At 39.4% G+C, this 25,710-nt stretch overlaps 1 non-coding gene across 1 annotated transcript; it reads right to left on the bottom strand.

Moving 5' to 3' along the window:
- Positions 1–6,696: 6,696 nt before the first annotated feature.
- LOC123325542 lies at positions 6,697–6,830 on the bottom strand. The gene has a single exon (XR_006540486.1). It is a non-coding gene; the product is annotated as a U4 spliceosomal RNA (small nuclear RNA).
- Positions 6,831–25,710: the final 18,880 nt, after the last annotated feature.

Raw genomic sequence — 25,710 nt, 5'->3', positions numbered from 1 at the left:
AGACATGGAATTTATTTTCTTTCTGCCTGGATTTAGTGACTTACTTTGAATAACGGAATGTGGCAGAAATGACATTCTGGGAATTCTAGGCCTAGGGCTTAAAGACCTTGCAGTTTTTGTTTTTACCCTCTTGGAGCCCAGAGCAACCATTTAAAGAAGTCTGCCTACCCTCCTGATGAGGGAGCCCATGTCAAAAAAAGCCCTAGATGATATGAGCTTACAAAGCCTTGCCCTGGCCGTTCCAGCCACCCCAGTGGAGAGCCTACTAGGAGGCATTGCCGGGAAGCCACTGTGGGCTCTCCTGCTCATCTGAGCTGCTCCAGCCAACACCTTGGGAAGCACAGCTGGTTCCCCATTGTAGAATCATGAGCATATAAATGCTTTCTGTTGTTGCCAGCCACACATTTTGGAAGTGGCTCCTTACATAACAATAAATAACCTATACTGAAGTAAACTAGCATTATAATAATGCTAATAAGAATGACAAAGATGATGGTGATGATGGTGATGATGATAGTAATTAACATTTATACAGTACCTCATATTGTCACCAGCTAAACCCTAAGACCTGATCTTTACTGCCCACCTGCTTTACTCACCGACCTTTGTCCCACATTTTTCCTTAAGCTTGTGTTTCCAACTTATCTCTTAGGCAAATGGAAAGCAAAACCACCCATGAGCAGTAATGACTGCCCTGACAAGACCTCCAGCCTTCCCAGACCAGCCAGACCTGTTTGAGCTAAACCCCTGACTTGCACCTGCACAGATGGACCATGGAGTAACCTCTAGATTAACTGATGATGGCCTTTATCTCAGTATAATACTAAAATCTCCAAAAGGAGGAGCCTCAACCTCATATACATAACATACAATGTGCATATAGACATATTTCCTTAAGGCACACGTGCAACCTTATGCCCCCCTCTACGTACAATGACAAGGCTTCCCTATCTAAATATTCATCCTAACCCTAAATAAAAGGAATCCATCCACCCTTGCTCAAGGAGTCACAGGTTTGGAAGCCATTCCCCGTGATCTCCTTATTTGCTGCAAGCAAAGTTTTCTTTGTGTGACAATTCAACCTGGTGCTGTCTGACTCACCAAGGAGAGAACCCACATTGGTTGGTTACAATATGTGCTCTTGTAAATACTCTGTTTAAATTACTAATTTAATAATCAAACCCCAAACAACCCTATGAACTGAGTATTATAACATATTCATTTCAAAAGATGAGAAACTTGATGCACACATTGGTTACAAAGTCCAAAGTCACAAAGTAAGTGGTAGAGATGGGATTGACTGTATGAACACATCTCAGGTGTTCTCAGGTGCCAGACACCATCTCACTTTCTTTTCATACATTATCCCTTTCAAGTCTCATGACAACCTGACTTATGACATAGATATTCCTCTACTTTATAGATGAGTAAACTAGGACTCAGAATCTCGTGAGAGCACCAGCTTTTAAATCCAATGTAGCTGACTCCAAAGTCTAGTTTCTTTTTACTCTATAAGGTGGAGCCTCTCCACAAACATTCATTTGGTTATTTAAAATCATGACCAGGATGTTTTCTTGAAAACCTTTATGAATGTTAGATATGTAACAAAACAAGGATGTCCACTCTCCCTACTCCTGTGCAATATTGTATTATAGGTCTTGGCAATAGGCAAGAAAAAGAAATAAAAGTCACACAGATTATAAAGGAAGAAATAAAGCTGTCTCAATATGATTTCCTATATAAAAAATTCCCAAATAATCTGAAAAATAAGTCAATAGAGTAAGTGAATTTAACAAGGTTGCGGGACACAATGTGATTATGCAAAAATCAATCATATTGTCATACGCTACCCATAAAAGAAATTGAAATTAAAAAGTATCAGTTACAATGGCACCAAAAAGATGATTTAGGAACAAATCTAGTAAAATATATGAAATAACTGTGTGCAAAACTAAAAACACTGATGAAAAAAATTAAGAGATATATCATGTTCATGGATTGGAAGACTCAATATTGTTATCAGTTCTCTCCAAATTGATATATCGATTAATTGCAATTCCAACCAAAACCTTAGCAGGATTTAAAAAAAATATTTTATTGAGGTGAAATTCACACAACATAAAATTAACCATTTTAAAGTGAACAATTCAATGACATTTAGTATACTCACAGTGCTGTGCAACCATCACCTCTATCTAGTTTCAAAACATTTTCATCATCCCCAAAGAAGACTGCATATCTGTTAAGCAGTCATTCCCCTTTCCGCCACCTTTTTTCCTCAGCCCCTGACAACCACCAATCTGCTGTCTCTTTGGACTTGTCTATTCTGGACATTCATGTAAGTGGAATCATACAATATATGGTCTTTTATGTCTGCTTTTTTTCACTTGGTATGTTTTCAAGGTCCCATCTACATTGTAGCATGTATCAGAGCTTCATTTCTTTTATGGCTGAACAATATTCCATTGAATGGATAGATCATATTTTGTTTATTCATTTGTCAGTTGATAGGCATTAGGGCTGTTCCCCCATCTTGGCCATTATGAAGAGTGCTGCACCAAATGTGTGTATGCAGACTTATTTGAGTCCCTGTTTTCAGTTGTTTTGGGTCTGATGAGTTTTGCAGGCTTTCAATGCACCTTCCACAGTTTTTCTGTTCCCTTCATGTTTTACTTCTTCTTGTCCTTCTGTCTAACAGACCTGGACCTAAGACCATGGGATGTTGGTTCTACTACAGAGTTCTGGGTACAAGTACTGTGGGGGATAATTTTTTCTTTATAAGTATCTGGACCAATCAGGATTATTGACTACCAATCCCAGAATCAGACTCTAGCTAATTTAAGCAGAAATAATCCAATGAGATAATCTTGTACCTCACAGAATACACAGGAATCTGGACCATCGGCCTTGAGAATGTGTGGGAACTGGGGGAGAGTGGGCATGCAGGGACAGCACACTTTAGGAAGAGCTGCATTCAGCAGGCAGCCCTTAGCCTCCAGACTTTGGAGAGTGGCTACAGCCATCACTGAGGTGAGGCACACTGTTTTAGCTCCCTGCAGACACACACAGACACATATAGAAAGACACACACACACACACACACACACACTACTCTCATGTGCAGAGGCAGAGCTCTTCATGTCAGCCTGAATTATGACTATTTGGAAAGTCCAACTGAAGGCTTGAGAATAGCTCTTTCCTCTGGTCCTACATGGTTGGAACAGATCCCTTCTTGTAGAACCACTTTCGTGTGCCTTTTCTGTACAGACCTGTCCTATCTCCTTGTCTGGAAGAAAACAGGATGCTTTCTCAAATAAGCTGAAGTAGTGCTGCTCAAACTGTCAATATTAACAGACCAGTGGTGCTTTTTTCTAACTCACTTTTGGGTTTCTTTCTGGAGGCTATGAGAAGAATCTTCCCCCTCTCAGTTCATACTTTTTTTTGGTTGTTTTTATTATTGAGATATAACTGACATATAATGCGTAAATTTAGGGTGTATAATTTAAGGTTTGATACATTTATATATTGCAATATTTTTAAGTTTAAATTCAATTAGCCAACATAGAGTACATACTTAGTTTCAGATGTAGTGTTCAATAATTTATCAGTTGCGTGTAACACCCAATGCTCATCACATCACGTGCCCTCTGTAATGCCTACTGTGGCTTTAGCTAGCACCTCTATCATGTCACATAATTATAATTTCTTTTTTGTGATAAGAACAATTAAGATCAAATTTTTTTAGCAACTTTGAAGTTTATAATACAGTATTGTTGCTTATAATCACTATGCTGTGCATTAGATATCCGGAACTTATTTACTTGTTAGTTGCAAGTTTGTAACCTTAAACATCCCTCCAATCCTTCCCCCACCCCCAGGCCCTGGTAACCACTATTCTACTTTCTGTTTTTACAACTTATGCCTTTTTAGATTTTCATATAAGTGATATACAGTATTTGTCTTTGTCTGACTTACCTCACTTAGCATGTTGCCCTCAAGATCCATCCATGTTGTAGCAAATGGCAAGGTTTCCTTCTTCCTCATGGATGAATAATATTCTATCGTGTGTGTATGCATGTGTATGTGTGCATGCACATGTGTGTGTGTGTACTACATCTTCTTTATCCATTTATACGTTGTCATTTAGGTTGTTTCCATTATCTTGGCTAATGTGAATAATGCTGCAATGCCAGCAGGATTTTTTTTTTTTTGTAGAAATCAACAAATTTATTCTAAAATTTGTATGGAAAGGCAAAGAAAGTAGAATATTCAAAATGATTTTGAGTAAAAGACATAGAAACAGAAGACTCCCATTATCATATTTCAAGACTTACTAAAAAGCTACAGTAATCAAAATAGTGTGGGATGACTAAAAAATGTATGTACATAATAGCGTCCAGAATATGACCTGTAGATGGTCAACTGATTTTAAACAAAGGCAATTTGAAGCAGATGGTTATCTGACACTCCACAAAGAATATATCCAAACAGTTAGCAAACATATGGAAATGTATTCATTTTCATTAGTCATCAAGGAAATGGGATACCATTGTTCTACCTTCCAAAAGGCTAAAATTAAAGACTAAAAATTATAATTGTCAGTGAGGATATCAAGCAACTGGAACTCTTATATACTCTTGCTGAGAGCATAAACTCTTAAATACTCTTGCTGAGAGCATACAACCATTTTGGAGAGCTGTTCGTTTCTACTAAAACTAAACATTTGCATACCCTATGACACAGCCATTCTACTTCTAGAAATATCCCAAAAGAAATGCATGGCTCGGTTGGGGGAGCTAAGATGGTGGCATAGTGAGAGGACTCTAGGCCTGCCTCATCCCTCAAACACAGCTAGATAACTATCAAATCATTCTGAAGACCCAAGAAATCGACCTGAGGACTGATAGAACAAACTGTACAACTAGAGGGAGAGAAGAAGTCACATCGAGGAAGGTAGGAAGTGCAGAGACATGGTTTGGGGGAGAAACAGATCACAGGTGCTGCAGAGGGGAGAGAGACATGGTCATGGAGAAAGGTGAGAGAGAGTGGAGCATACAGGGATACACACAAGGAGAACACTTCCCCAAAGCCATTGGCTGGGAAAATGGGAGGGGCTGATTTTTGTGAGTGTTTTCAACCAGTGGGACTCAAAGACTGGAGTTTTAGAGGTTGGTGGGCTTGACTAAGATAGAGGCCTGAGGGTGCTTCCCTACTCCTGGAGAGAGGGCAGGCAAACAACCATGGGGCAGACTAGGTGAAATGAGGATCACCTGAGATGCACGGGGAGAGACTGTTCACTCTTCTTGGAGCACATCTGTGAGAGGTGGCATTCACAGAGCCACCTCTCTGGGGACAAAAGAACCAGTGGGTTCCATTTCCCTCCCCTCAGCATAGGTGCAGAGACATCTGCTGAGGACAGCTAATCTGGACACTGGCTGTTCAGCCTGCTTTGCTCCAAATTCCACACCGCTGCACTCTGGCAGGACTGCCCTTCCTGGTCAAAACTGCATCTGTCCCAGTACAGCAAGACCCCCCCACAGAAGACCAGGCCCTTGCCACAGCACATCCCTAAAGTTTGGAGTTTTAAAAGTCAGAAGACTTGGCTGGGACAGAGCCCAAAGTGCACTGTGTTGCTCCAAGCAGGCAAGCGACCTGGAGACAGACAACATGAAAACAGCAATCTGAAAAATGCCTGGGATGCACAAGAGGAAATTACTCGTTCTTCTGGAGGTGCTTCCTAGAGAGCAGCAAGCAAGGAGAACCCTCTCGGGGGACAAAGGAGCAGGCTAGCACCATTTCCCTCCCCTGCGCCTCAGCATAATCCAACTTCAGTAAACAACACAGAACCAACACGGGCTGCCTAACTTGCTTACAGCAAGTCCTGCCCCTCTGTGCTCTGCTGGTGCTGCTTTTCTTGGGTAAGTGTTCCTGAGGACCAGCCCAACAGGCCCCTTCCCCAGAAGATTAGTGCAAACCCCTCCATGCACCATGGCTGCCACTCTGGAAAACAGTATGGAGGTTCCTCAAAAAGTTAAAAATCTACCTTATGACCCAGTAATGGCACTACTAGGTATTTACCCAAAGGTTACAAAAATACTGATTCAAAGAGATACATGCACCCTGATTTTTATAGCACCATTGTCAACAATATTAAACCTGAAACTAATATTACACTGTAATGTTAACTAACTGAAATTAAAGTAAAAACTTGGAGGAAAAAAAAAGTAATGCATGCTTCAGTGCCCTGAAATACGTGTTTAAGAATATTCATAACAGTATTATCAGTTATAGCCCAAAGCAGGAAGTGCTCCAAATGGCCATTAGTAGAATGGATAAATAAATTAGAATATTATTACACAGAATACTATATAGTAATGAAAAAGAACAAATCACTTCTACATACAATGTCATGAATGAATTTCACAAATGTAATGTTGTTGTTATTTTAAAGTTCATTTATTTATTTATTTTTAAAGATTTTATTTATTTGAGAGAGAGAGAGAGTGAGCACGAGAGGGGGGAGCGGGAGAGGGAGAAGCAGACTCCCCACTGAGCAGGGAGCCTGATGCGGGACTCGATCCTGGGACTCCAGGATTATGACCTGAGCCGAAGGCAGTTGCCCAACCAACTGAGCCACCCAGGCGCCCAAAGTTCATTTATTTTAAACTTATCTCTATACCCAATATGGGGCTCAAACCCATGACTGGGAGATCAGGAGTCACATGTTTCCCCAAATGAGCCAGCCAGACATGCTGGGAAAAGTTTTCAATTAGCAATAATCGTGCCTCAGATAAATCTCATTGGCTGTGATACTGGCATTGTGCAAAGCTACAAATGTAACATTGTTGAAAAGAAATCAGCTGTAAAAGAATATATACCATATGATCTATTTACATAATGTTTAAAACAGGGAAATCTATTATATTTGAAGTCATATAGATGGTTATATCTAGGAGGAGAGAAAAATGATTGGCATGGGGTACAAGGAAAGACTTCTGAGGTGTTAGTAATATTTCATTTCTTAACCTGGTGCCTGTGTTAACTTTGTGAAAATTCTTCAGGTTGTGTGGTTTTAATTTGAGTACTTTTCTTTATGTAAATCTTTCTTAAATAAGAAGTTTATTTAAAAAATACATATATATGTATATATTTGTTTTTGCCTTTTTGATCTTAAAATGGAATCAAACTGCACATACACTTAAACGATTTCCTTTTTTCATTTAATGTTTTTATTCTGGAATTATACATTATTTATATATTTATTTTATATGTTTATATATGCAACTAGAGTTAGATCATTAGATCTCTGTATGGTCATTATTATGTTTGAGGAAAATCACTCTTGCTGTTATTTGGGGAGCAGATCTGAGAGGGAAAAACTGGTGACAAGGAAAGAAGTTAGATGACTGCCAAATTTTTGGAGAAATTAGGGTGACCTGATCAAAGACAGTGGAAAGAACAATGACAATGGGACCTGAAGTTTAAGAAATGTTCTTGAAGCATTCCCATAAGAGCCAGTAAACTAATTGGGTGTTGGAGGTAGTAGAAAGTAAAAGCTCTAAGTTAATTTCCATGCTTTTTACATGAATGATAGGTATTCCAACTGTAGCTACACATTAGAATAACTTAGAGGGCTTTTTAAAAATAATAAGAATGTGCTTTCTCTTTCGATAAAAACCAATTAAATTAGAATATCTGAGAGTAGGGCCCATGCTTTGGTACTTTTTCAAGATTCCAGGCAATTTCATTCTGTGGCGTGGCTGAGAACTTTTGCACTAGACTTTAAATCTCTCATGGACTGGGAACATCTAATTTGTTATTGAGTCCTAAGAACCTGGCAAATGTTTGATATTCAGGATATGTTTAACAGAATTAATAGATAAATGAAGGGATATAGGAAAGAGGAACAAGTTCTGGGCAGAATAGGTTCTGGACATTTTGAATTTGAAATGCTGTGATACATCCATGAGGTGACATGAAGTGGACCTATAAGGGCTTTTAGCTCTAACTCCAGAAAAAACTTAGGGTTGAAATGTAAACTTAGGAAACATGGCAAAATGGCTGGTGGTTTGAGCCACGGGTATACATCTAAACATGGCTCCGGAGGACTACAGACTTTGAGAAACAAGAGGAAGAGACAATCTAGAGGAATGGATGAGGGAATAATCCAGCCCCTCAGTTAATGGCCCATAATCTTGGTCCAGGAATTGCATTGTTCATACTTCTTCTTCTACTCCCCTCCCTCTAAGGGCTAGGACTCCAGTTCCTACTAACAAACATTCTAGATGCACCTTCCTACTGCCTGACTGTGAGTCCTTTGACTTTCTGTACCTCAGAGTCCCAGTAGTTGCCTTACTCCCATGATTGTGTCTAATTCCAATTCCCTGGTTTTCTGTCTTTGGTGTTTAGCTGCAATTATTTTGTTGTTGTTGACTCATAATATATAACATGATGGTTATAAGAGAGAGAAAGATTTTTGAGGCTTTTAAAGCTCTACAATTTTTTTTTTTTTTTTACAAATATGCATATATTTTCTTTTTGGTAAAAATTTGGTTAATGAAAACCTTACTTAGATAATTTTAATCTTGCAATCATCATTAAAACTGTAAATGTGTATATTTTATTATCTTTGAGAATTAAATGGTGAAAACATCCCACTTATTCATAAGAATATTACCGATTTCGGGGTGCCTGGGTGGCTCAGTCCGTTAAGCGGCTGCTTTCGGCTCAGGTCATGATCCTGGGGTCTTGGGATCGAGCCCCACATCCGGCTCCCTGCTCAGCGGAGAGCCTGTTTCTCCCTCTCCATCTGCCTGTCACTCTGCCTACTTGTGCTCTCCCTCTGTCAAATAAATAAATAAAATCTTAAAAAAAAAAAAGAATATTACCGATTTCATGTGTGTTCACTAGTTTTTTGCTCCATCCCAAATATTTCTCTATTTATAGTCTGAAATAATCACCTCTAGCTGGGTGCAAACAGCTTCCTGTTCATGCCATTAAAAATAACAGTGCATGAGAATGTTTCAAATTTAAATATTATAAGGTTTAGTTGTAAGTTTATGTCAAGGGACCAGACATAGTGAATTCTTATATATAAATTGGTCTGATCATGTCAGAAAATATTTCTAGGCAGCAATTCATCTTACTAATATGTAATCAAGAAACAGCATTTGTTAGCTCCTTGATATTTTGTTTTGGTGATCGCTGCATTAAAAAAAATACCTTATTTTTGTTTAATCTTGAAAGTTTGCCAAAAAAAATACTTTTGAGTTTAATATACTTGGCATGCTGGGAATATCGAGATAAACAACCCATGTTTTTAAGAATAGTAGGCTGTATCAGTCAGGGTTCCATTAGAGAAGCAGGATCAATAGGACACACACACATCTATCTATATCTACCTCTGTTTATATAGTAAGGGATATATAATAGATCTTAGACCTTATGCAATTACAGGCGCTAAGTAGTCCCTGGAGGCTATTTCTTCTGTATCTAAAGCTATATCCTGAAGGCAGCAGCAAACAGGCATTTGGGAAGGGCGGATGGATATGAAGTGGGGGAAGCAAGAAACGGACGAACCCACAAAGAGGAACTGGAACTCGTCAGTGTCTCTCCGTCTTTACGCCTAGGTGGCACGGTGTCTTGCAGGTGAAGTTGGGGCTCTGCCATGGGGCTTAACAAGCTCCAGGCCCAGGAGTCAGAGAAGCTGAAGAAGGAGCCAGCAGGTGGTGTGGCGGCTGGGGGCCTCACTGCCGCCGGCACCATCCGGAGGAGCCTACAGATAAGCAGCACTGAGTGTGAGATGCAGCCGGGTCTTATTCCTGCACTGAGCTTCCAGGTGTAAAAAGTGAAGATAGCTGCTGTTTCGTCTCCACATTTCAAATCTTGCCTAATGCCTCTTGTGGCCCAGACTAACCCAGAACTACGCCGGGGAGGGAATTCTGGAAAATGTAGTTCCGGTCTAACTAAGTTGACATGATGTAGATACACACGCTTGTCCATTTGTCTGTCATTAGACAGTGACCTTGTGAAGAAGTTAGAAAATATATATTCACGTTACTGATGAGAGAGGACATCGAGCCTCTGAATAGTCATGTGATGGCCAAGGCCCCAGGTAATGAGAGGAGGGTGGAACCAAGGTCAGTGTGCTGGTCTTCTGATTCTCCGCCCTGTGCCCTTCTAACTCTCCCACTGCCTGTAGACACTGGTGCCAACCCCAAAGATTATATTGCTCCCTTGTGGCATTTATGTAGATTTGATGCATTATTTTTCCAATCTTACTTATATGACATTCATATTGAAATCATTGGGCCCTTTGAATAAATCTGGGAGGACTAGATAAGTAGTTGTACTCAAGGAGAACACTAACAAAAGTTCAAAAGAACTGATTTAAATTTTAAAACAATGGATTTTGCTTTCCTTGATTCTCTTTTCCTCCTCTCTTAGATTTTCTTCTTTAATAGTTGCAAGGACAACTAATTCAGGAATGATTTGTATTACTTGAGTGGACTGCTTTCTGGATGGTATTGTGTGACTTCGTTCCATTGATGCTGACTCATTCCATTGCGGCTGGATAATGTGCTATTACTTCAAAAGGTCAAAGTCTCAAATTTCTCTAAAGATTACATTGTGGGTAGAAGCAAAAAAGGAGGGGTTGCGAGTAGTGGGTGTATTTAACAAGTTAATCCCCAGTAATTGAGAGCTAAAGACATACAGGTAGTCTAATAAGAATTCATTTTCTTGGTTGAAAAATGGTAACATCCAGAGCATAAATTCTTGTACCTGTGAGTTAGGTTTATTTGGTATTAGCTACTGATCTTCTGTGGAGGGTTAAGTAAAAATCATTCTGCTTCTTTTTATATAAAATGGGACTAATCTTTCCCCTACCATTTCCTACACAGACATAAGCTGAAAATTAATAGTTAGCAATATAACCATTTGGATGAGACAACAGGCTACAGCTCTGTAAATGCAATCTTATATTCAATCTTGGTTTCCCATCAGGATTTCTGATTCTGATGAAGCTAAGTCCTCAGTGCATTGAAAATCAACTGCTATCTCATCTCCAGCAATCTCACATACTGCAACCCACTTCAAATCACTTTCTTTTTAGCCTTATAATCAATAACTCATGAAAAAAAACAGTATGTCAAATGATACGCTTTCTCGAGTTTCTAAAAAAACGTTAGCATTTTGGCTTGTCATATGTCTAATTCATCCTACTTGAACTCTGCTTTGTAGAAAATTTCTAGCACAGTGCCTAAAACAGAGTATTTTATAAATACTAGTTTCCTTTTCTCTTCATCAGTCTGGGAAATATTACTGTGTAGCAAAGTTTTTCAATTGAATCTTCATTTATTCCAGGTAGAATCATAGACTTTCTTTTTGGGTTGGAAGCATCATATTGTCAAAAGTAAACTTTATCCTTATTTTATAATTAAAAAGCAATTAACATTTATTTTTATTTTTATTTTTGGGATAGATTTGGGGAACCAATACATCTAGTGCTGGGCAAGAGAAACCAAGGAAGGGAAGTACTCTATTTATGTTGCACCCCTTGGGCTGTATTTTCAAAGAGTTGGGTTCTTTTATTCTAATGCCATTGAAAATATGATTAGGAATTTTGTTCTGGATCCAATTTTTTTAGGGACAAAGTATCCATGCTTGCTGTTTCCCTAGTTTAGTAGATCTAGCACTCAGTGTCAAGGGTACAGTAGTTGCATTAAAGATACTAAAAATGTGCTTGTATATTCCTTCTCATTGTGCAGATACCAAGCCAGACACTTCACTAGCTACCTAACAACCAATTATACCATCTGGAGAAACAACCTAACTTTTCCAAATGTTTGCTTCTCATCTGGAAAAGAAAACTTTTCTTCTTAAGGAAAGGAAAAAAAAAGAAAGCTAGGGCATCAGCAGTCTGAATGTGTTGGGGGCTTGTAGCATTAAAATAAATAGAAAATCCAGGTCAGAGTTGGAGGAAAGATAATGATAGGTTAATTCTTAGACATGTTAGTTTCTAGCTTGGTGATCAATTAGTAGTGGAAAGACATTAGAAATCAAACAATTCTATCATCCATCTCTTTTTAAAAATCTCTTGCACATCTGGTAGAAATAGCAGAACTAAAGACAGTCTAAAGAAGTCAACAAAAGTGGTCAAGGGTGCGATGACACCTAGGGAGGGGGGTGTGGCCAGGCAGAGGAAAGGCATTTTCCAGATACCACTGTATTTGAGCTACAAGGCATAAGTGGACCTTTGAGAGATACACATTGAGGGACAATTAAAAGGACAACTATTGAGTTGAGCAAAGATTTCAGAGGCAGAAAGAAATGACTTCCTACTTTTGCATCATAGTTGGACAAAAAGTGTTGGAAGAGACATTTGGGCTGAGAAAATAGGGCTAGTGTTGGTGAGTGTGGCAAACAGGGATCTTTTAGTTTCTGCTACCTCTAGGTTTCTTTGATTCTCTTATTTTCCAACTGGGTCTGACTCCAACATTGAAAAAAGTATTTAGTGTTTTCCCTATCCTATCACTCAATCAGCTCTCCTCTTCTCAATTTTTTTAATGAACACCATGAGGCCAGGGATTTTTTTCTCTTGTTTTTAGTAATATCCCTGGCATCTAGTAGAATGCCACATATGGAACACTTCACAAATATTTACTGAATATACTTCATGCCATCAGCAACCTTCCTTCCACAAAGATAAGAGGTAGTCTTTGATATATGTCATGGATTCATACCTTCCTGTACATTTCTACTTCCTTCCCACTACCCTACCCTGGATTCACATACCTTCACTCTCTCACCCTTGGATTATTGTAATTGCCTTTTAGCTATTTTTCTCCCTTCTGGTCTTTGCTAGCCAATTGATGTTTTATTGCCTTATTAATTTTTTTTTGTTTCAAGTTGTTATTTAAATTCCAGTTAGTTAACATAGAATATAATATTAGTTTCAGGTGTAGAATTTAGTGATTCATCACTTACATACAACACCCAGTGCTCATCACAAGTGCCCTCCTTAATCCCCATCACCTATGTAACCCATCCTCCCACCCACCTCCCCTCCAGCAACCCTGAGTTTGTTCTCTATAGTTAAGAGTCTGTTTTATGGTTTACCTCTTTCTCTCCCCGTCATGTTCATTTGTTTTGTTCCTTAAATCCCACATATGAGTGAAATCATATGGTATTTGTCTTTCTCTGACTGACTTATTTCACTTAGCATAACACTCTCTAGCTCCATCCACATCATTACAAATGGCAAGATTAGTTTTTCTAAAGCACAGTTTTAATCATAATACTTTTCTGCACAAAGAATGACTCTTCATCACTTGTCTCATAATTTATACTGCTCTAAATACTTAATTGGCCTTACTTCCCTCATTTATAAAACTGGGGAATTGAGCAAAATAATCTACAAAAATCCCATTCTGCATTCATACCCACATGGTTCTATTTCACTTTATAATTTTTCAGGAGGAGGTGGTTTGGGACTCTTGAAAAGTATGTGGTTGATCATCTTGAGTGAGAGAATTGGGACACACTTCTCTTTGAAAAGGGGTGGGTCATTGAAGAATAAGAGAACAGATACAAAAGCATCTGTGTCTTTGACTTGTTGGTCCCTGCTGAAGAACACAGGAAACTACCCAGGGCAGGTGGTGGTCCTATGGAGGTAGTAACAGATGGCACAAATAGGCATGGCTGTCCTAACAAGCAACTGAGGAAAACCAGCCTACTTTGGTCTATAGCTGAGAAAGTCAACAAGGATGCAGTTGGCCACCATATAATTAACAAAGCACATAATTTGAGTGTTGTATTATAATCTTGAATAGTTTTCATTTATATATCTTATAAACAGGGAGTAAGACTTCACTCATCTCTGTGGTGCTTTTTTAAGTTAAAGAAAAGCACACAAGAAAATGTGAAGTGGGTGAAGTTTTCTGTAATGCATATTTGAAGTCTGATTGACCTGTTCTGAGGTACCACATAGCTTTTGGTGAAGGAGGGGAGCACGAGAAATTCAGGATCAAAAGGACATTTTGTGGCTCATCCTGAAATATTACCCACTCCAGTCTGGGAAATATGAATGGCTACTCTTTAAGTTTCTATGTTACAGTGGTCCTCAAATCTTTTTGGCTTATCTTCAGGTTCCTAAAACTAACTATATTGGGGACCTGGGCTTTAGGGACCATATATCACTGGCCTCCATGTGGCAGCACTTTATTTCCACAAATTTATTTCCTTGGAATCCCCCCATGAAGCATCTATTCCAGCCCAACTGGACTTCTGACCAGACCCTTGGTTTCTCTAAACCTAGATGACAGACTGAATGTAAAGATGGTCTAGTGAGAGAGCCATGGGACAAAGAATTAGAAAGAAATCTCATAGACCTGTCAGGAGTCCAAACGTCAACTATTAACTAGCATTATGATCTTGAGCAAGTCAATTATTTCTCATAAGTCTCAAATTCCTCATTTGTCAAATGTGGATATTAAGTCAAAAAGCCACAGATCTTGAGGGTTAAGTGATACAATGTACAAGCAAATTCTTTATATACTTTAAAGTAGTACATTGGTCTGAGGTGTTATCCTATCTTGTATTATTCTGTGAGTTCATGTATTTCTCCATGGAAGAGACTGTATGTTCTCATTTTTGTCCTCCCTGACACCTATGTCATTCTCCAGATGCTGTGGGGCAGAGAGCAGAAATGAACAACTAAACTGTCATGCACATCCAGATTGGTGTCTAAAATCTAAGTTGTGTGTCCCTTCCTCTTTTCATTTCTCACATGCTTACTTCAGCCATTTGCCAAAACTGACCTTGGAAAATCTTATTTTGAGAGCACTTGGCTAATGAGAAATTCTTTGAAGGTAGGAATCTTTGGCTGTTAAGGAAACTTAGAAAAGACAGACTTTCTGATGTGGGATTTAGGGCAGATTCACAGCAGATACCCTCTTTTGATGGGAAGGTTAGATATTTTATTTGGTCACTTGTATACAGCTGCTCAGGATATAATTTTCTCTAAGGGCAAACACAACTGAAGGATGTACAATCTTTAGAAAACAGCTGGGTGACAAAACCTTATGAGATTATGTCACTCTTTGCCCCTTAATAATTGAATTACATTATATAATTTGCCATGTTTGTATAGTATATTTTTTAACCCTCTTACATTTGTAAGTGTACAACACATTGTTGACTATAAGCTCAGTGTTGTACAGCATATCTCTAGAGCTTATTCTTTTTGCTTAACTGAAACTTTATGCATGTTGATTGGCAACTCCTCATTTCCCACCCCTCACCTCAGTCCCTTGCAACCACCATTCTACTCTTTGATTTTATGAATTTAACTATTTTAGAAACCTAATGTAAGTGAAATCATGCAGTATTTGTCTTTCTGTGTCTGGCTTATTTCATTTAGCATAATGTCCTCTGGCTTCATCCATGTTGTCACATTTGTAGAACTTCCTTCTTTTTAAAAGCAGAATAATATTCCATTGTATGTGTGTACCACATTTTCTTTATCCATTTATCCATCAGTGGATACTTAGATTGTTTTCACATCTTGGCTATTGTGAGTAATGCTACAATGAACATAGAACTGCGAATAACTCTCCAAATCTTGATTTCAATTCTTTTGGATAAATGCATAGAAGTGGCATTGCTCAATCATATGGTATTTCCATTTTTAATATTTTAAGAAACTTCCATGCTGTTTTTCATAGAGGTTGCACCATTTTGAATTCTCACCAACAGTTGTACACTATATTTTAATGGCTGTTATGTTCCCCTGGTTCAGAGAACTTTGCCCTTGACTAGTCACCTTTCAGAAGGAGGCACCAGAAGGTGCCTCTTTTTTTTTTTAAGATTTTATTTATTTATTTGACAGAGAGAGACACAGCGAGAGAGGGAACACAAGCAGGGGGAGTGGGAGAGGGAGAAGCAGGCCTCCCGCGGAGCAGGGAGCCCGATGCGGGGCTCGATCCCAGGACCCTGGGATCATGACCTGAGCCGAAGGCAGACGCTTAATGACTGAGGCACCCAGGCACCCCCAGAAGATGCCTCTAAATGTGTTCATAGCTTCATGCTTACAAGTTTTTTCTTTTCCTTTTGCAGTGACAGACTCAGCTAGAAGTGCCAAATACAGAGAAAAGACTTTAGCAAGAATGGAATAATCCCCTTTTCAGAGTCTCTGACCAAATCTGCTTAATTTTAATTAAGATTGGATGGTCATATAATTTTAAAAGACAAAGTAGTTAAGAGCTCTGAATGTAGGAAATCTGATTTTACTCTTTCATAAGCACAATGGTAGATGGTCGATTTTAGCAGAGGAAAGAAACACTTGTAATTGGAACTATCTAGCGCTTACCCTTTGCCGGGTACTAGTAAATCTATACCTTCTGTGTCCATTAACTCAACTCATGAACCCTCTCAACATCCTTCAAGGTAGGTATAATAGTGATCTATATTTTGTAGAAGTTGATGAATGCAGAAGTGAAGAAGCACATCACATAGATGGTAAATAGCAAAACTAGACTTTTCACCGAGGCCTGTCTCCACAGACAGTGCTCAGAACCAATACTCGGTCTCATTTGTAACAGTAAGCAGCTCTGCAGTAAAGGCAGAGGGTCTCTCAGCTCCCACTAGCTTGGGTAACTAATGACTCTTTTGCAGACTCATACCCATGCGACAACTGAGTTAATCCTGAGGAGGGCAAAAAGCCCAGTAGTAATTCAGCTGCAGAAGGTGGATCTGGAATTATTTTTGCTGGCACAGACCCAGTGTGCCTGGAGTGAGTCCTGAGTGTCCCCTGCCATCATTTGAAATCTTAGCTTTCCCCAATCTTTGCTCTGCTGGCCCTGGCTATTGTATGAGGCTTCAACTCATTCTCTAACCCACATCTTCTATCCCCGAAACTGGGACTTCTCTAAATTCCAACCAGCTTCTTAGCAGCTCTGGGTTTGTCCTGGATTTTGCAAGGCATCTCAGGAGAGAAGGAGAGAAAGCCAGATCTTTCTCTCAATGCCCTTAGCCACTGACTGGGATTCTGCTATGAATACCTTAGAACTTTGGCACCAGTGTTTGCTCTCACAACTCACCATCTCCATCTGGCCATATGGATTGATCAGTTAACTTGCTCTGACAATACCAGCAGATGAATGCCATGATGGGAGCCCCTCCTATAACTGAGGTTAGATTTTCCAGTCCACTTACTTCCTATTCCCAGTCTCTCTCTTTCTTATCCACTTTTGTCGCAGCATTCCGCATGCCCTGGCCTGCTTGGGTTGGGATATAATTCTCTTTATGCAGATTTCTGTGGCATAGCTGTTGAGTTCTGTGCAGCTACTCAAGTGCCATCGCCTCCACTACCAGGACCAGCCTGGGGAGCCTGTGAAGCCAGTGGTCTTTGATGTCTCCTGGGCTATTTTAGAAGCTTACCTTGCCCTGAATCCTGATGCTCTCACATTTCCCAGGTACCCCTCACTCTCTCAACTCTTTCCTTACCTCTTCTTCCTCATATCTTAGGGCCCAGCTGGTGACATTAGTGACAATGGATTATTCAGATAAACCATTCAGAGCCAAGGTGTTTGGCAGGTTACAAAGGACTCTCAGTGGCTAATGCAACAAAAGTATTTTTAAAAGTTGGGGAAAAAACCAAACCAAATGTTTGCAAATATTCCTTTACAATTCTAATATATCTTATAACTTTCAAAGCTGTTTCCTATGTATTTTGGTTGATTGCGAAAATAGACACAAATTCTTTGATGCTCTTCTTATCAAACTCTTTCCTTGAGTTTGTTCTTAACCATGTAATAACTTGCATCAGTCAACGGGACATTTCTGAACATGATGCAAACAGAGGCTTAAAAAGCAGGTGTGCAATGGGACTCCAGTGCTTTTTGGAACCCTGAGATCACCCAGCCCAGGTTGGCCTTCGGGAGAATGAGAGACATGTGGAGCAGGGATGAAGAGCCCCAGCTGAGCCCCTAGATAAGTATCCTGCCATCTGCCAGACATATGAGTAAAGCCATCCTGGACCACCTAGCCCCAGCCAAGCCACCAGCAGTTTTTAGAGACGAACTATATGAGCCCAGATTGGAAGAACCCTCCAGCCAACCTGCAGAATCATGGAAAGAATTAAAATTATTATTTAAGACACTAAGCTTTGGCATGGTTTGTTATGTACCAATAGCTGACCGATGGATACATGTTATCTCATTCGATCCTCATGATTTCCCCATGGTGATGACAAGTTAAGCGACTTGACTAAGATGCTTAAATTGTAAGTAGCAGAGCCAAGGCCAGGTCCTGGGTGGGCTCTCAACTCCTATGCCAGTTCACTGTCCACTGCACCCGGCTGCCTCTCCATCTGTCAGAGGCATACCTGATGAGATCCTATGGAATAATGAAACACGACGATGCAAAGAGCCTTAGACATAGCTTGTACTACTCTCTTAATCCACACTTGAGGAATCTGAGGCTCACCAGGGTTTGCCTTAGTTCTTAAAGCTCGGAAGGTACATAGCAAATACCTTTCTCACTCACCTTCTCATGCCCTCTCCATTTCATGGAGCTCTGTGCTCTGGTTGCAGGCCCCAGAAAATTAAATATCTTAAGGCAAGATGGTGACAGTAAGGTAGTGTGGTGGTGGGGACAGCATTTCAGGCAAGCACATGTCTTTGTGTGTTTGGCCCAGGATGCTGCTTTTAGAACTCTTGAATAATGATAGGTGGCTAGCTGCCTCTTCCCTTGCCTCGAGTTAACTGTTAGTAATGCTTCTTCTCAGAGACCAGGGCCTCCAGAAGGACATTACTGGTAGTTTTCTGCTATTGTTTAGTAGCAATTCTGCTAAAAGTCTGTTGTGAAGGAAACACTGGAAAAGGGCAGAATCCCAGTCAGTGGCTGAGGGCATTGAGAGGAAGATCTGGCTTTCTCTCCTTCTCTCCTGAGATGCCTTGCAAAAGCGAGGACAGAAAAGAAAGAGGAAATAGACGCTGGTTTTAGACAAGTCACCCACAGGTACACATAGAACAACAGAACTTAATTCTGTTTTGGCCTCTTTAGCAAAGTGCTGCCACTTCTACAGCTTGATTTCTTCTCATCCTCATAAAGCCCTTTCTTTACCAATCTGTATGTATTCAAACAGCCATCCACCAACTTTTGGGGTGCAAGTGAAGCACCTTAGTCTTGACCCCTCTTGCCCCAAGCCTAAACAAAGTCTTAAAAATGAGGTCAAGGATCAGGGATAGGGCTTACAGTGGGAGTACCATTAAAAACCAGTATTTTCACAACAAACAAACCAAAAAAACCCCAGCACTTTCTTCTAGTATTGATTTGCAGACCTTACCTCTCAGGTGTAATATTTTAGGTATATTGTTTCTATTCTAAAATATCTTCCTTTAGAGAATTGTTCATATGAGGGTAATGAGATATGCAGACAAATGGGATGTGCAGAGTATGCTGTACAGTCCATGAAGATTTTTCATGCTTGTAATGGGGAGACAGCAAAAGATTACTGGTGTTCAGGAAAGGGAGAGGTATACTTGCTTCTTTTCTCTTATCAAATTACAACCCTCCCCCGTCTTGTTATTCCATTTCCTGACTTTGAATTCCTACTTTTATAAAGTTATACTAACTGGAGAAATATCTTGTCATTGCTACTTATATACATGTTTTATATATATATTTAAATTTCTATTGCATGCAAAAGGGGAAACTGTACTTGAATCTTTGTGGTTTTTTCTAGGGTATTTCTTTTGTGGTACCCCTTTCTGAGTCCTAGATGCCTTCTCTGAGTATCAGAAGCATAGCAAGAGGGTAAGGGTAAAGAGCATTCCTATGGTCATGGCCCTGGGGATCCTAGAAAGGAGCCATTTCTCCTGCTGCCACAGAGGGTGGAAACAGGAAGTGATGATGATGGTCTGATTGTTTAGCCTCAAAGCAGCCTTTAAATCATTTGGTTGTAAGAGGTGAATTCATTTAAATAATATAGTTTATTTAAATAACTTAAAAACAGTAATAACAAAAAAGCGGCATTATACACACTTCTTAGACAAGAAGACACCACTAACTTGGCTAAATAGTAAATGAAGTGAGCTGACAGCTCCGGGGAAAATTCAGATGCCTGCTTTTATCCAAATTGTCTATAAGTGCACAATAGCTCTCATTGTCATATTAGGAAAATTGGGGAGAGAAAATAGATCTAATTTCCTATTCTTGTCACCACCTTGCTCAGAATCCTTGAGTAGCTTCTCAGTTTTACTCTAGATATCAAATGAAAACTTCTAGCCAGGGCCTTCAAAATTGCGGCTTGTCTTTCTTGTCTTCCCTCATCTCTTTCAGCACCTCAGCAGGGGCCTTCTTCTACAACCCAAACAACTTCCCTGTAGCATCCTGAGGCCAGGTTTCCCAAACTCTCTATTCACTGGGTGTACACTCTGGCCAGGTGCTCAAACAACCCCAGTTTTTGCCCATGTGCCTTGCATGCACTGGAGTCTCTTGATTTCTCAACATGTCTACTCCTACTCAGGGTCAGGTTAGTATTCTGGAAAGATTATCCTGACAAGGATTTTGTGAGTGGAAGGCTGGGTAGGAGGTGACAGAGCAGAGGGTTATTGGTAGGGGAAAATACAAGCAGTGGGGGTGGAAAGGAGTGGTAGGAATTGCTTCTTTACATATTGGGAAGTAAGAGGGCAGATGACTTAGAGCCCAATTCAATATAAAAAGTGAAGGAGAACAGGGGATATGTTTACTTGATTCTATGTATTTTCATTTACTCATATTAACCATTAATTATCCAGATGGATTAATGGAAACATTTCATCTTTTTTACTATGGTCACCTTTAATGATAACTTAAAGAGTATGTATATACATTTGTGTGTATGTATATATGTACATATATATATACATAAATATACAAAATATATAGGAAAGTGATCTCTGGTTATCAGAATTTTACTTTTAGAAGCACAAGAGTTTGGATCATGTTTAGCTACTTACATGAAGATATAGTCTTACTATAAAAATGAAAATTACTTGCAGATTATAATTTCCTTCTCCTTAAGGAATACAAGCCCATGTTGCCGGGGTAAGGACAGCAAATGCTGTTACCCCCAAGGCACAGGTGAAGAACCACTATAGTGAAGAAAAAGGGAGAAAGCCTTCTGCCCATGGCGAAGAACAAGGAATCTTCCTGGGCTCAGACCTGGAGGATAGGTTCACTGAAAAAGCCCCCCCACCCCAAGATCAGGGTCACAGAGTCTGCATTTGAGGTTGACCCAGAACAGCTGAGATTTCCCACCTTCCATCCCTCACCCCACCAGGCCAACAAGCACCAAGAAGTAACAAACAACTGCAGACTATCTTTAGAGGAAGGACAAAAATATGGAGAAAGACCCTCCCAGAGGTGTAGGTGCACAAGCAATGCCTAAAGCTGAGGGTGGAGCAGAAACATTGAAAAAATTCTGTGGCATCCCCAGCCTAAACATGAAGTCACACAAGAGAAATTTGAAGCAGTACAGTAGAAGTAACTTTAGTAACAGCAATACCAAGTTCAACTCCTGATGAGATTGACTCAACCACACATGCTGATGGGCTAGCAGAAGAGGGATGACCATTTCTAGGCATGAATTCAATTTACCTTAGTCTCATGAAATGCTTTGTTAGCTGCTGTAGGATTTTGGCTCTTACTTTCACTATTGTGAGAAACCATTGGAGGGCTTTCAATATCATGAGTTTTAAAGGGATATGTCTGGATTCTGAATTGGTTGCAGACAGAGGAGGGAAGGGTGAAAGCAGAAGGCCAGTTTGGAGGCTCTTACAGTCATCCAGGTGAGAGATGTTTTATGATTTCTTGTAGTAGCAGTGGAGGTGGTGAGACAAGCTCAGCTTCTGGATCTATTTTGAAGATAGAGCCAATAGGATTTGATAATGGATTGAGGGGTAGAGGAGAAAGAGAAATGGGAACAATAACTCCAAGATTTGTGCCCTGAACAGCTGGAGGAGTGAGTTGACAATGAATACACTAGGGAATATTGAAGGTGGAACAGATGGGGAAAGTATAAGCAAGCATTTGGGTTTGGCGATGTTGAACATGAGATGCCTATTAGAGATCACAATGAAGCTAATGAGTAGACAGATGAAGATATGAGCCTGAGTTCAGGGGAGACAGCAGGCAGGGCATTAAATTTGGAAGGTGTTAGCAATTACATGGTATTTGAAGCAGTGAGACAAGATGACATTATCTATGGAATGTCAGTAAAGAAGAGAAAAAGCTGAAGGACTGAGCCCTGGGGTCTCCAGCATTCAGAAGTAGTGGAAGTGAGGAGAAACCAGCAAAGAAAGTTGAGAACAAATAGCCAGTGAGGTAGGAAGAAAACCAAGAGAACAATGAATAATGCTTCAAAAAGGGAGTGGTCATCTATATTAAATGCCGCTGATAGAGATGAGGATTGAAATTATATATATATATATATTTTAAAGATTTTATTTATTTATTTGAGAGAGAGAGAATGAGAGACAGAGAGCAGGAGAGGGAGGAGGGTCAGAGGGAGAAGCAGACTCCCTGCCGAGCAGGGAGCCCGATGCGGGACTCGATCCCGGGACTCCAGGATCATGACCTGAGCCGAAGGCAGTCGCTTAACCAACTGAGCCACCCAGGCGCCCCGAGGACTGAAATTATATTTTATGACTTTAGTTCTTTGTGATATTAAGGTAACATTTTTTCCAGGTTGTTGGTTATAAAAAATTTTTTTTGTACATAGAAAAGGTATCAACTTTATGTAATAAGTTCCACTGAATATTTTCTAATTTTTGATTTTTAACCTGGGACAACCTTTTTCATATAGAAATTAGAAATTATATTTTATTCTAGTTTTTATAGTTTATCATATTTCAATTTTTATAAGTAGTTTTAATTCCAACATCAAAGAGATACATCATGAATTAGTTAACAATTTGCTTAATGTTGAAAATTTATATTTCAAATTTTTGTTGATACAAAAATATACCATAAAGATTTATTTTTTTATGTCATTCTACCTCTCTCCATTTTTCAGAGCATGATGGGTTTTTTGTTTGTTTTTTAAAGATTTTGTTCATTTATTTATTTGAGAGAGAACACCAGCTGGGGGAGGAGCAGAGGGAGAAGAAGAGAGGGAATCTCAAGCAGAACCCCACTGAGTGTGGACCCCAACGTGGGGCTCAATCTTACGACCCTGAGATCATGTCCTGAGCCAAAACCAAGAGTTGGACCCTCTACCGACTGAGCCACCCTGGCGCCCCAGAGCATTATGTTTTAATATGACTCATCAGGGTATAGATAAATAAAATTTTTCATTGTATATTATCTCTAGAAAAGCACAGATACTTAAATTTGAATGTATGCCACAAGAACAGAATAATTTTGTCTTAATTTTCCTTGCATAAACTCCGAAGGAAACTATGCAGACAAAAAATAAAAATAGTCTTCCCTCCATATAAATGCACCCCTCACATATGAAAACAATGCCTTTAACAATAAAAAAATAGCACAGCTTCATAACCAGGGATAAAAAATACCATAAAGATTTAAGGCAAGGGATGTATTACCTACATTTTTAAAGATATCTTTTGGGAATACACTTACATGCAAAAATTATTAAGCCATAAAATTATTTAAAAAGTATAGCATTCTGAGGTTGCATTCACATTCTGTGGAAAGGAAGAAAAAAAAGGAAAAAAGCATAACATTTAAAATAATATCTCTTTTAATCCCTCAGACCTGAAGTTTAAGAAATTTATTCACTAATTCAACAAATATTTTTTGAGTATCTCTGTGTTCACCTATACATTCCAGAAAGTGTTCCAGGTGCTGGTGCTACAGTAAACAAACAGGGGAAAAAAATTCCTGCTCTGGTGGAACTTACATTTATCTGGGGCAGATAGGCCAATAAATGAAAATCATAATAAATAAGTAAATTATATAGTATGATATATCATCATAATAAAAAAGTAAATTTTATAGTGTGTTAAAGGGGATATACGCTATGGAAGGAAATAGAGCAGGATAAGGGAGATTTAGTGATGGTGGAGAGGCAGTGGTGACAGTCTAAATGAGATATCTGAGGTAATCCTCATTGAGGCACCATTGTTGAACAACTAGGAGGCAAACAGATGAAGGAGTTTGCCAAGTGGAGAAAGAGGGCTCCAGCTAGAGTGAACAGCTGGTGCAAAGGTCCTCTGGAGAGATCATGTCTGGTATGTTTGATGATACGAAGGATGTCCATGTAGCTGGATCAGAGTGAATAAAAGGGAGAGTAGTAAGAGATTTGGCTGGAGAGGTAATAGGAGGCCAGATCATCTAGAGTTTTATAGGCTACTGTGGAGATTTTGTTTTTATTCTGAGTGCCACTGGGAGCTACTGCAAAGTTTTTTTAATGGAAGAGAGACATCATATGGCTTACAGTTTAACAAGATCACTTACTCTTTGTAGAGAATAGACTGTAAGGGGCAAAAGCAGAATAAGGGAAGTCAGCAAGGATGCTTCAGTATTAATCCTATTGAGAAATAATAGCAAATTAGATTGATTTGGACTAAATTAGTTGTAGCAGATAAGAATCAGATTCTGGATATATTCCAGAGAAAGAAAAGACTGGTTTGTTTATGTACCAAACGTAGGACATGAGAGAAAGTAGGGAGACAAGGATGACTCCAAGTTTTGAAGCCTGAGCAACTAGAAGGCTGAAGTTGCCATGAACTGCCATGACATGAGAAGGCTGTGGGTGGAAGAGATTTGGGTGAAAAATCAGCAGTTCAGTTTGAACATGTTAAGGTTAAGATATCTATTAGATATCCAAGGGAATTTTTTTTTTTCAAAATTTTATTTGAATTCTAGTTAGTTAACATATAGAGTAATATTGGTTTCAGGTGTAAAATTTAGTGATTCATCACTTATATATAACACCCAGTGCTCATCACACCAAATGCCCTCCTTAATACCCATCACCCATTTAGCCCATCCCTGCCCACCTCCCCTCCACCAACCCTCAGTTTGTTCTCTATAGTTAAGACCTCTTATGTTTGCTTCCCTTTTTTTTTCCCTTCCCCTATGTTCATCTGTTTTGTTTCTTAAATTCCACATATGCGTGAAATCATACAGTATTTGTCTTTGTCTGACCTACTTATTTTGCTTAACATAAGACACTCTAGCTCCATCCACATTGCTGCAAATGGCAAGATTTCATTTTTTTTTTTAAGATTTATTTATTTGAGAGAGAGAGAGAGCACATACGAGCCAGGGGAGGGTTAGAGGGAGAGGGAGAGAGAATCTCTAGCAGACTCCCTGCTGAGCATGGAGCCTGATGTGGGGGCTTGATCCCACACCCCTTGAGATCATGACCTGAGCTGAAATCAAGAGTCAGACACTTAACTGACTGAGCCACCCAAGCACCCCAAGATTTCACTCTTTTTGATGGCTGAGTAATATTCCATTGTGTATATAAACCACCCCTTCTTTATCCATTCATTAGTTGATGGATATTTGGGCTCTTTCCATAATTTGGCTATTGTTGATAATGGTGCTATAAACATTCGGGTGCATGTGCCCCTTTGAATCAGTGTTTTTGTATCCTTTGGGTAAATACCTAGTAGTGCCATTGCTGGGTCATAGGGTGGTTCTATTTTTAACTTTTTTGAGGACCCTCCATACTGTTTTCCAGAGGGACTGCAC

This window comes from Neomonachus schauinslandi, chromosome 8 (assembly GCF_002201575.2).
Source record: "Neomonachus schauinslandi chromosome 8, ASM220157v2, whole genome shotgun sequence".
Classification (NCBI taxonomy): Eukaryota; Metazoa; Chordata; class Mammalia; order Carnivora; family Phocidae; genus Neomonachus; species Neomonachus schauinslandi.
The sequence above is the reverse complement of the archived record's forward strand: the minus strand, read 5'-3'. Positions and strand labels throughout refer to the sequence as shown.